This window comes from Ziziphus jujuba, chromosome 10, assembly GCF_031755915.1.
Source record: "Ziziphus jujuba cultivar Dongzao chromosome 10, ASM3175591v1".
NCBI classification, from domain to species: domain Eukaryota; kingdom Viridiplantae; phylum Streptophyta; class Magnoliopsida; order Rosales; family Rhamnaceae; genus Ziziphus; species Ziziphus jujuba.
Genome location: NC_083388.1, coordinates 10,716,905 through 10,728,505, shown reverse-complemented (window position 1 = coordinate 10,728,505; position 11,601 = coordinate 10,716,905). Strand labels below are relative to the sequence as shown.

The 11,601-nt window shown below is 30.1% G+C and overlaps 1 pseudogene; it reads right to left on the bottom strand.

Annotated features, from left to right (window-relative positions):
* Window positions 1–807: 807 nt before the first annotated feature.
* LOC107411292 (pentatricopeptide repeat-containing protein At1g05600-like) lies at window positions 808–8,956 on the bottom strand (annotated as a pseudogene).
* Window positions 8,957–11,601: the final 2,645 nt, after the last annotated feature.

The following is an 11,601-nucleotide window of genomic DNA, read 5'->3' as shown; positions in this document are numbered from 1 at the left end:
ATGAGGTACTGCTTTCAACTGTTAACTGGTTCTATATTCGTCTGAAATTACAGATATTTCCATACAACAGCTTAACAGGTTCTATCCTTGATTTCCTTGGCACATTCCCCAATTTGAAAGAATTGTAAGATTCTCTCTCGAATAAAAGTTTTTCATCTCAATACATAAATATGGAAAATAACCAAAAATCTTTTCCTATGGATAATAAGCTCAATGGATCCATTCCCACCTCACTTTTAAAGAACCATGACCTGAAGTTAATGTAAGGTGATCAGTTGCTATATATAATAAGTAGAGTTTTGTTCTTTAAATGTAATGGTTTTCTACTTGTTTACTAATTAATACACTTTCTTCTTCAATTTTGAATTACTCTTCAACTCTAGGATATCAGGCAACTCTAAATTGTGTAATCCCAGCAAGACAAGCAAGTTGAGTGAGAAAACTGACTCCAAGAATTCATCTGGTGGCCCTAAAAGACCCTCCTCCAGCATCGTCATGAAGAAGAGTGCTGAAAAGCTATTGATTATTATTGGAGTAGCAATTTTAAGTTTATTTGTTTTCTTCTAAATTTATGTGTTTGTATTTTGATCATTGATACAAAGCTTACATATTTTACAACTTATAAGTATTGCTATGAACATGATGTTAAGAAAAGCTTGAAGAAAGAAGCAAAATTTATCTGAAATTCTTTTGCATACAAAGAAACTTAAGGGCAAAATCTTACACAAAAAACCATTGAAGAGTTTGTTCAAATGGAGTGCATGCATTTCTAATTGACGAAGGACAAAAGCGTAAACATTAGTGAACTTACTTCTTGAAAGTACTTGAAACGTAACGGGTAACATCGTATAAAATGAGCTCCTTCTCAAACAAACAAAATTTCATATCCTCATCGCTTTCTCCAACTATGCTTTGAAATCGAAGGTGTCGGCTAAAGCCTCCATCTTGCATTTCCTGAATAACTTTGTCAACTTCAACTATCTTATTTTCATTGTAACGATGAATAGTCATGGCATTGTAACTAGCCAGACTGGGAATGCCACCTTTGATGAGAACTTCATTAATCAATTGTTTTATTCTTTCTGCATTTCGACCATCACTAGGGTGGCTAAGATCAATAAGATGGCCACATTGTTTTGGGGCCTTCAGCCCCTTCCTCAATATCTTTCTAAATATTTCCACTGCCTCTTCAACATGCTCATAATCAGTCAAAGCATCTGACAAGGTCTTACAGATTACAATATCTGCATTACTACCCTTTTGAGAAATCCTCCAAAACATTGAATATAAGAAATGTTTAGCTTCATTCGGCCTTCCATTTTCACACCACCCTTTCATCAAAATTCTATAAGTTTCTCTTTCTGTATATCAACCTTGATAATCCATCTATTGGAAAACTTGTAAAGCAATGTAAAAATGACCCTTTTTGCATAAAGCATACAAGCAAATTCAAGTACCTAATCTGAGACCTCACTTCCCACCCCCAAGAATTTTCCAAGAAAAGATGGTGTTCAGCTTCAAACGAGACTCATTCACCATTATCTACAAAATGGTATCAAAAGATTTTATCTAGTTCACGCAGTTGAATTTTGGAATGCTCTTAAAAATAGTGAATGCTTCATCTAGCTAGCAACTTAGCTCTCGCATAGGTCTTAGTTGCGTCTACAAAAATTGAATCTTTGCACTCATAAGAGTCTTTCATCATCTGATCGATCACTTCTTTCATCTCATTAAGTCAGAGTTCCCAAGGATGCCAATCATGGTAGCATAAATTGTAATTGGCTTATTTGGACTGTGCTTTGTTGAAGATGTCGAAAACAATTAATGGATTTTTCTTCTTCCTTTTAACCTGAGAAAGATGTGTGATGTTAACAGTCTCAGCCATCTTATACTAATTGTGTATAACCGATTGCAGTATGCTAGTTCTTGCAGTCTCCTTACCAGACAAAATGGAAGACAGCTAAAACTCCCCCCCCCCCAAAAAAAAAAAAAAAAAAAAAAACAAACGGAAGCAAACTTTTATTTGAGCAAAAACTTAAAGAGTTTGGCGGTGAGGCATTGGGACTAACTAGAGCAGTTGTATAGACTATCTGGATGTCAAATTGGCCAGTATGATTCCCCTTCAACATTGGCGACTTTCAACAAGTTGCAATTTTCTCTGCCTACTACATTACAAACTAAATCAAGGAGAAACCCATTTCTAGATACACAAAAGAACAATAATAATAAATTATAAAAATAAAAAATAAAAAAGATTGTTAGAACGGTAACTTAGAATACTACTGAAAATACAATAACTAGAAATCCCCATATCCAAAAATATGAAAGAGAATGGGAGCAATCCATCCAAAAAAGAAAGAGAAGGGGAACTAATTGATTGAGAATTGCTAAAAGGTTACCCAAACTAGTTTTCCATTTGGCAAATTAAAAAATGTCCAAAAATGTATTTGGCAGCTATTTTTAAAATATAGAATCTGAAAAAAATTGAAAACATTTTTTAAAATATAAAATATTTGGACAATTTTTGGGAAATGTACAAAACATGGAAAAGTTAGTATTTGTAATTTTAAATTAAAACTATTTATTTTATATAAATATAAATCATATTTAAAATATATAAAATACCAGTATGGATAGTGTTTATCATTTTCAATTATATATGTATATATACCATATATAGCATAAAATATATATCATACATGATTTTAAATTCTAAAAATGTAAAATTTAATTTATCATTTTCATTTCAAAATTGATTTATTAAAATGGTCTTACAAAACATTATCCTACAAGGCCTAAACAACTAAATTGATTTGTAATTTTTAGAAATAATAATCATACTACAAGCCAAAACTTAATCATCCAAAATTTTTTTTAAAAAAAAGTCTATTGAGATTGTTGAAGCCCAACATGTCCTAGCTAAGGAGAAAATGGGCTTCTAAGCTCTAAATGTCTGTTTAAGGCCCAGTGCAATTCATTGGTATTTCTTAAAAGGGAAAATTCTAGTAAGACCCTTTCAAAATAAGGAAAAATGTAAAATAGACATTGAGGTTTGAGAAATTTTAATCGCCGCCCTTGTGGTGTGATTTCATCCATTCAAATTGCTTCTCTTTCTTACGTGGTGTATTGCAGTGACATTGATACCTTTGTATCATCAATTGATGTTACCGTTAGGATAAAAAAAATTAATAAAATTTGATAAAATGTTGAAATAATGGCTACAGAGTATTTGATACCAACAGCTAGTAGGTGAAGAGTTTCAATCACACCCCCGAAATACAAATCTATCTTAAAAACTAGTTATCTCACATAGACACTCCAGCTACCTATAAAGCTTGCACAACTCTTTATTGAGGTTTGAGATATTTTAATCACCACCTGTATGGAGTGATTTCATCCATTCAAATTGATTCTCTTTCCTATGTGGCGTATTGCAGTGACATTGATACCTTTATATCATTAATTGATGTTACCATTGGGATAAAAAAAAATGAATGAAATTTGAAAAAAAAAATGTTGAAATAATGGTCACAGACCATTTGAAACCAACAGCTAGTAGGTGAAGAGTTTCAATCATATCCCCTGAAAGACAAATCTATCTCAAAAACTAATTATCTCGCATAGAAAATCCAAATACTTATAAAGCTTGCCCAACACTTTAAAAAATATAGAAATTTCAACTCCTCTACACCACACAAACACCCCCCTCGGGATACGAGCCTAGGTCAATCTGCTCCTACAGCCGTATTATATTAGCCCGGATCACGATTAAATTCAAGTTCTTATGGTCACCTCAACCCCTAATCAACCTGTGATTAGAAACCTTGGTATATGATGAGGATGCCACAATAGCTGATGAATGTCCTATTGATAAGTAAAACTAAAACATTCTACTAGTGTTTTAGGTGTTCAAAGAAAACTAAGAGAATTCTATCTCATAAATAAATTTTTGAATAATATTAAAGGTGCATTATCATTGAAAAAAAATCCCTTAAATAGGTTAAAGTCACAAAACAATAAACCTAAACAAGTAGGTAAAATTCGGCCCAAAAGAATTAGGAAACAAGCTTGGCCGAATTTACAATGCTTTCCTAAACTAATTTGGATTAAATAATTTTTTTATTTTGAATTAAAAATTAATTAATTTACAACTGAAATAATAAAATAATAACTTTCCTAAGTTGATTTGTTCAGCAAATAAATAAATAAAAACCAAATAAAACAAAAAGTCAAATTCAAATTAGGAAACTAGTTGACTAGTTTGACTACTAAACTAACTTTGATCAATTCCCTACGGACTCCAAATCAAATCCAATGTACCATGTAGGATATCAAATAGGATTATTTATGATTCCCATACGTTTTCCTTGATTGGAACAAAGAGAAAATGCCAAATCAACAAAATATAGTAAAACACGCGACAAATACAACATTTTCGGACCAAAAGTCCTTCCATGCACAAATCACCATTTTGGTTGCTTTTGATTCTTTCTTGTCTTGATTCCATGACCTCTTAATGATATTAATTGAATTTAGCAAGTGTTGAACCCATTTTGTGCTTCCCGGAGTCCATAATTGCACTAAAACAGCTATATGGATCCATATCGGCCTCCACCACTTGAATGCATAAAACGGGTCTTGGATCTTCGGATATGGATAAACCCTTTTGAGAATTGATAACTACTTGTATGAATCCAGCCAGGTTATCTTTAAATCTCTTGGTTTGTGCTCTAGTGATTGGTCCAGTCTTCATCTGTATTGGATCAGCACCCTAGTGGGTAGTCGTTTGTATGGACACGGGCGGATTTCTATCATTCCCCTTTATTTGCAAAAAGTATTTTCCTCCTAATACACAAAACCTACAAAAGGCACTCCTTCAAAACATAGTCTAGAAAATCTCATGCTCTAAAACTTACAAAACTGCACAATTCACAACCAAAATCATTGAAATTCCAACTCCTATAACCCATAAAACAATCTCGATTTCATAAGAAATTCACTCTCCAAAACAAAGTGTGTCACAAAACCTGCAAAACTCGTTTAAAAAGGACATAACCTTCTCACCTATACTTCAAAAAACCCATACAATTCCAACCCACAACAAAATCTCCACAACTTACAACAAAATCATAGAAACAATTTAAGAAGATGCTAATCATAAACTCAATTATTAAAACTGCAAGAATCAAGTGGTAGTAGTGAAGTTAATGGAGATATAATCAAATTTAAAAATAGAAATTTCTATTTTGCAAAAAAGTCAGGGATCAAAATTTCTAAATTAACCAACAACTCATCAAAACTTTTTTTTTTTTTTATTACAAGGGAAATGCAATAGTTACTCTTTTTGGACACCAAATGAAAAGGAGTTTAACATGGTTGATGATGAAAATAGCAGGTAAAGGCAGGACAAAATCAAGCAATTGAAATTCATAGGAAAAATGTTATTAAATCACCAAGTGTAAAAATCTAAAATTTAGAAGCAATGCAAGGTGGATTAAAGATTATGATGCTTATAAATATGTTGTTTTTTGCTTAGAATCTTCGGGTATAATCATGCCTTCTTGAGATTTAATTACATCTTTGATAAAGTTAACCAGATTGTCTTTAAATCTCTTAGCTTGTGCCCTTGTAATTGGCCTCGTCTTCAGTTGTACAAGCTCAGTACCCCAACAGATTGCAGGTTGTATAGGTACAAGCGGATTCTCTTCAGTAAAATATCAATTAATAATTATTATTCAATTAAATGAAAGTGAATAGAAAAATTAAAAAAAATAATTAAACGACCTACAATATTTGAGCCCGAGGTTCCTATTATTCTTGCTAAGAAGAAGCCTTTGGAACATGTGAGCTCAAAGTTTATACATTATCACTTTCATTATTGTCCTAACTGTGAGAATATTTTAGTTAAAATATCAAATAATAGTTATTATTGAATTTAATAAAATTGAAAACAATTAAATTATCTGCATGGTTCTTTGCTTTTTTTTTTAGCATTTCCAAAAGCTTTAGAGTATGTTCTCTTGTAGTGCCCAATGGTTTTGCATATCTCACATTTAAGAGAGAAAGATCGATTCACTTTTAGAACTGACTTATCATATGCCCTCCTCCTTGTCATTTTTGGCCTCCTAGATCTCTTGTCATATGTCGGAGGTTGCACCCTATCCAATTAACTCGTGGCCATACTATCTTATCCAGTATAGAATGAATTGCACCACTAGAAGTATGAAGATAACCTACCTTGGTCAAGCTCTTGTCAACATATACAGCAGGCTTCATCCTCATATGGTTGATAGCTGTCATAGCTTGCTTACATGTTATTCCACTCATTTGCCAAGAACCACAATTACATTTGCCTTTATTCAAGTGTACAACAAATACCTTTGTCTCATCTAAAAACTCATACTAGTCATTACCAGCCCAGATAACATTTAAATGTCTTCTTGCCTTTGGATTCATATTTCTCTTAATTAGAACATTTGGTGGAATATCTATAGTCTATGACAATAACTTCTTTTCTTGTCTCTTGAATGTACCCATCATTTTTCTCCTTAGAAACTCAAGCAATTGTATGATAGGTTTGCTCCTATACGTATTTATCTGACTATCAAAAGACTCAGTCATATTGTTGGTCACATAATCTCTTTTAGCACTTTTATCAAAAGCATGTATGCTTTAAAGACAAGCAGGTACTTCCATAAGCCACCCATAAGCATTCATATTGTTGGTCATATGATATGTTTTAGTACTTTTATCAAAAGCATATATGCTCCAATGACAAGCGGCACTTCCATAAGCCATTCATAAATAGCTAGACTAACACTCCTGATACCTTCCATGTTTTTTTCTTAAATTACTTAACATCTGTAAACCTTGCTGTTATCTAGACCATCTTTCTTACCTTCATTCCAGGACTTTTTCCTTTAAAATTGGCAAAAATACAAAAAATGTGTTTTTCATTTTGAAAAATCTTATTCAAAGCTATCAAAATCCCTTTTTGCCTATGAAACATAAAAGTAATTGTTCTAGTTTCATGAACTCCAATATACCAATTTAGTATATTCAAAAACTATCCCCAACCAGGGTCGTCTCAACAATGTTTGAGGCCCTAGCCCAAAAACAAATATTTAGGGTCATAATTAAATATTAATTTTTATAAAATAGATATTTTGATATAAAATCTATTTTTTTTGTTGTTTTTTTCTTTTTAGATGTAAAATTACTAATTAAATTTTTATATTTAAAATTTGATAATAAATATTTTTCAATCGATAAAATTGTTAACTTTTTAATCTATTTGAGATATAATTGAACATAAATAAGCTTTTATTAATTTCAATTTGGAAAAACTTTTCTTTTATTGAAGCTGCACTAACAAAAAATAATAAATCTATACATAAGGAAAATAATTTAATTTTTTTTTAAGTTTGAATTCTCAAAATAAATCTAATTAATTTATTTGAATGAAGATATAAAGAAAAAAAATATAAAAGCAAAAATTAAAGGAATATAAAATCTGCTTTTTTACAAATAATTAGAACAATTAGTAAATAATTAAAATCATGAATTCATAAAAATAAAAAAAACAAAAATTAAAACTATTATGAGAATGAACAATACAAATCCATTAAAATAAATTATCACTTACAAAGCTTACCTTTTGTTTTAAAGTCATTTGAATCAAAATTGCAAATAATATAGGTTGGATACCAAAATTAAACAAATATAAAAGACGAGTGAATGATAAGGGATGAAAATAAGTGAGTAAGATGAGAAAAAACGCATAAACAAATGAGAAAAAGTGCATAAATGAGAGGAATATTTAACATGTTTTTATTTTCTTTTTTATTATTAAAATATAATCAATTCTAGAATATAAAATATTTAATTGAACTTAATTAATGTTATTTTCCAAAAATAAAAACAGTTAAAGATGATTATTGCAATAAATAATCAATTAAAATTCACCTAAAAACAAATAAACTGTTAGAGATAATTTAATTTTTTTAAGTCAAAATTCTTATACTTTAAATAAATTAATAATTATATTATATTTAATAAATGTATATATTATATATATGGATTTTTTTATTCTTTTTTCTTTTGAAGGGCCCCAAGAAAATGGGGGCCCTAGGCATCTTAGTGGCCTATGCCTTAAACCGGCCCTATCCCCAACTATCCAAGTTCCACCCTTATAGATACATACTGTCACAAGAAATATATTATTATTGGCATTTAAAGATATAACAGTTAACAACATACCACCAAATTGTCCTTTCAAATGGTACCTATCTAGACCAATGAATGGTCTACAACCCTTTAAAAAACCATCCTTTTGGGCAGGAAAACTTAATAAAAATCTCTAGAAAGTGGGGTTCTCAAACGAAGCATTTCTCTCAACCATTACTTTGACCATTGTACTAGGGTTCTTTATCTTCAAAATATTTACGTATTTATGTAGTTTTGGATAAGTCTCACCATGGTCACCACCTAACCTGGCCAATGCCTTGTTCTTACCCTATACAACATTAAATTCTTAACCTCCACTTCATATCTTGATTTGTCCTTTGCAAACATCTTATCTGCATCTATATTAGGATTATCCCTAAACTTTTGCTCGAACTATAAAAAAATCCACTCAGCAATCATCAATATATTTGTGGTCAATTTAGTACAAGTATGTCTTCATCATATGGTTTAGCTTTTTTATAGATCTTACATAATTAAGTCCCTCTTCTATGGCATAATCAGACAAAACCTTTCTATACTTAATAGCATTGTCAAAAATCAGTACATTACACAAGTAAGGTTTTCCATAAGACCTAGCCACATAAATATTGCCTACAAATTGCCTAGACATTCTAGCAATTGGGTTCTCTTCTTCAGAATCATTTCCAACACTCCTACCATCATTGTTTGACTCGTATACATTAGAATCATCATCATTTTCAAAGTTCATATTCCAATCCTCATCTACATGGATGTCCCTATTTATAGTTTCATCTTCGTTCCATCCAAACTACTTTGAAGCATCAGATTCGCCATAAGTTTTCATATTAAATTAAGGAGGGCTTTGTTTAGTTTTTAGATGGGATTTAGAAATGGCAATTAGTTCTTTTGTGGATTTAAATTGAGATTGAGTTTCAGTTTCAATTTTGATGTCATTTTCATTTAGGATTGGTATTTCATCATGTTGATGATTGCCATTTTTTGGATTGTCATGAGGTCATCTAATGGCAAAAAGGCTACCTCCATTTTGATTCTCTCAACACCTTTTTCATTAAACATTGCAAACAACTCCAACAAATCCACATCATTCTCTATATACACATTAACCCCTGCAAGTCCAAAGTAACCTAACTTTAACAAACATTTTCTCCCCTATATTTGTTTTCCAGCCACAATTTAATACCTTAGCATCATCTAAAAGGTTAATGAGACTATACTCCTATTCATCTACCTAAAATGGTTTTTGTCCCAAACATTAATCTCAAATATCATCTTGCTGCAAGTAATAAGAAATAACCAAATAAAAAACTGCTATTTGCTACATTAAACAACAACAACAAAAATTAATAAAAGCAAAATCGAACAGCATAAAACTCAATCTTCAACCGTTATTCACTATATTGCCATTTAACTCATATAATATATTCAAATTGTTTGCATCGAACTTTAATAGCATATAAATTTACCAAAAGAAAGAAAAAACTAACAGCATATAAAATTTCTATGACAAGTACACAAAATTGAACAATATCAAACTAGATACACAGATGAAAAAGTAAACAGTAAAAAGCTCAACAAAAAACTAACACCATATTAGGCTTTCTCATACAAAGAAGAAGAAAAAAAAAAAAAGGAACAAAAGCAGATTAATATCTATAGCTGATGATTAAGTTCAAGATTTTTGTCAATAGACTAAACAAAAGAAACAAAAATGTTCTACAAGATGACATGACTACAAATATCAAGTGGGAAAAAAAATAATAAAAAAAGAGGATCTAGTAGCAATCGTATGTTTTTTTTTTTGGTCAAAGTTAACCTCTACAAATAGCTCTCTAATAATCTAAAATTGTTTTTATTTTGTTAATTTTCATTAATGCAAATTGTGTTTCCTGGCAAAATACAAGAAGACAAATTTTGACTGGTAACCATGCTCCATCTATTTTGAATCCACAAGTTTGTAGGTTGGTATTCCTACTTTCAACATAATATAATAAAACTACAATAACGAAAGGAAAGAAATGAAAATGAATAATAGGATTCAAACATTCAAATGTTTAGTGTCGGTAGAAAAGTTCATACGTAAGTATTCCCACCTTCAACATAATATAATAAAAATACATTAATAAAAGGATAGAAATTAAAATGAACAACATGATTTGGACCAAATTGTTTGTGATCAAGTTTGAATAGATTGGACGCCCAGGGAAGATAACTTTCTAGTTGATTTTGTTTGTAAATGGTGCCTTGAGCATGATATCTCGGGCGAGGTCAATGTTAATGACTTACCTGGCGTTTTTTGGTCTTTTGTAACCCAGGAGAGGGGCTTCGCTGCCACCTCCTTTTAAGGGCTCTGCCTTGAGTCCCTTTTTGGTTGTGTAACCGATTAATTACAAGAGCAAAAAAAAGTTTGAATAGATTGGTTCAGAATTAGATAGTTATTTAGGTTTGACAGTAAAGGTCAGTCTATTACTACGCTGTATCTGCAAACTCTCACCTGAACCATCTAACTGTGTAATATGAATGGACCTCACAAGTCAAAAGATTGGATTTAAAATTTTTCTTTTCCAGTGTATATATATATATATATAATCTCAATTATTATCACTTTCTCTTTCAACACTCAAAAAACTAAACATCTCAAGCACATAATCAAGCGCATAAATACTGAAAAAATAAAAATAAAAAATTATCTCAAGCACATATTAAACACAAAAATAATCATCATCGCAAGCTCAACCCATATGATAACAAATAAAAATTTAAAAATAAAAATTACCTCAAGCACAGTATGTAAATATCTCATTACTTTTAAAAATATATCTTCTTAACCAAGTGATAAACATAATAAAAAATTATGGAAAAATACTTTTCATTTAAGAAAATAAAATATTAATAATTTAAGGGAAAAATACACAAATAATGCCGTTTAACAGATAAAGAAATCTACATCATACAACTCACCAAACTAGCTGCCTTATACACAACATTGATATTACATACTTACTAGTCAGTTAAATATTAATTTGAAATTTTAAAATTTAAAATTTGAAAATGTGAACCTATATAAATTTATTATTTCCATAAATTATGAAATTAATTGTCTATATTGGATGTCCATTAATTTTAAAATTTAAATTTTAGATATAAGACTTTTTAAACTTTAAAAATTTAAAAACTTGACTCATATAAATTATATATGGATACTGTATTTTAATAGTAAATAGCTCACTAATTTAAAATGGATAATTTCAAAATAAGGCTATTTAAATTTCAAATTGTACAAATTATTACAATGAATAATTAATATAGGCAATTAAAGAAAATCATAGTGAAATATCAATTATGATATTGAGATGTTAAAATTTAAAATTTGAA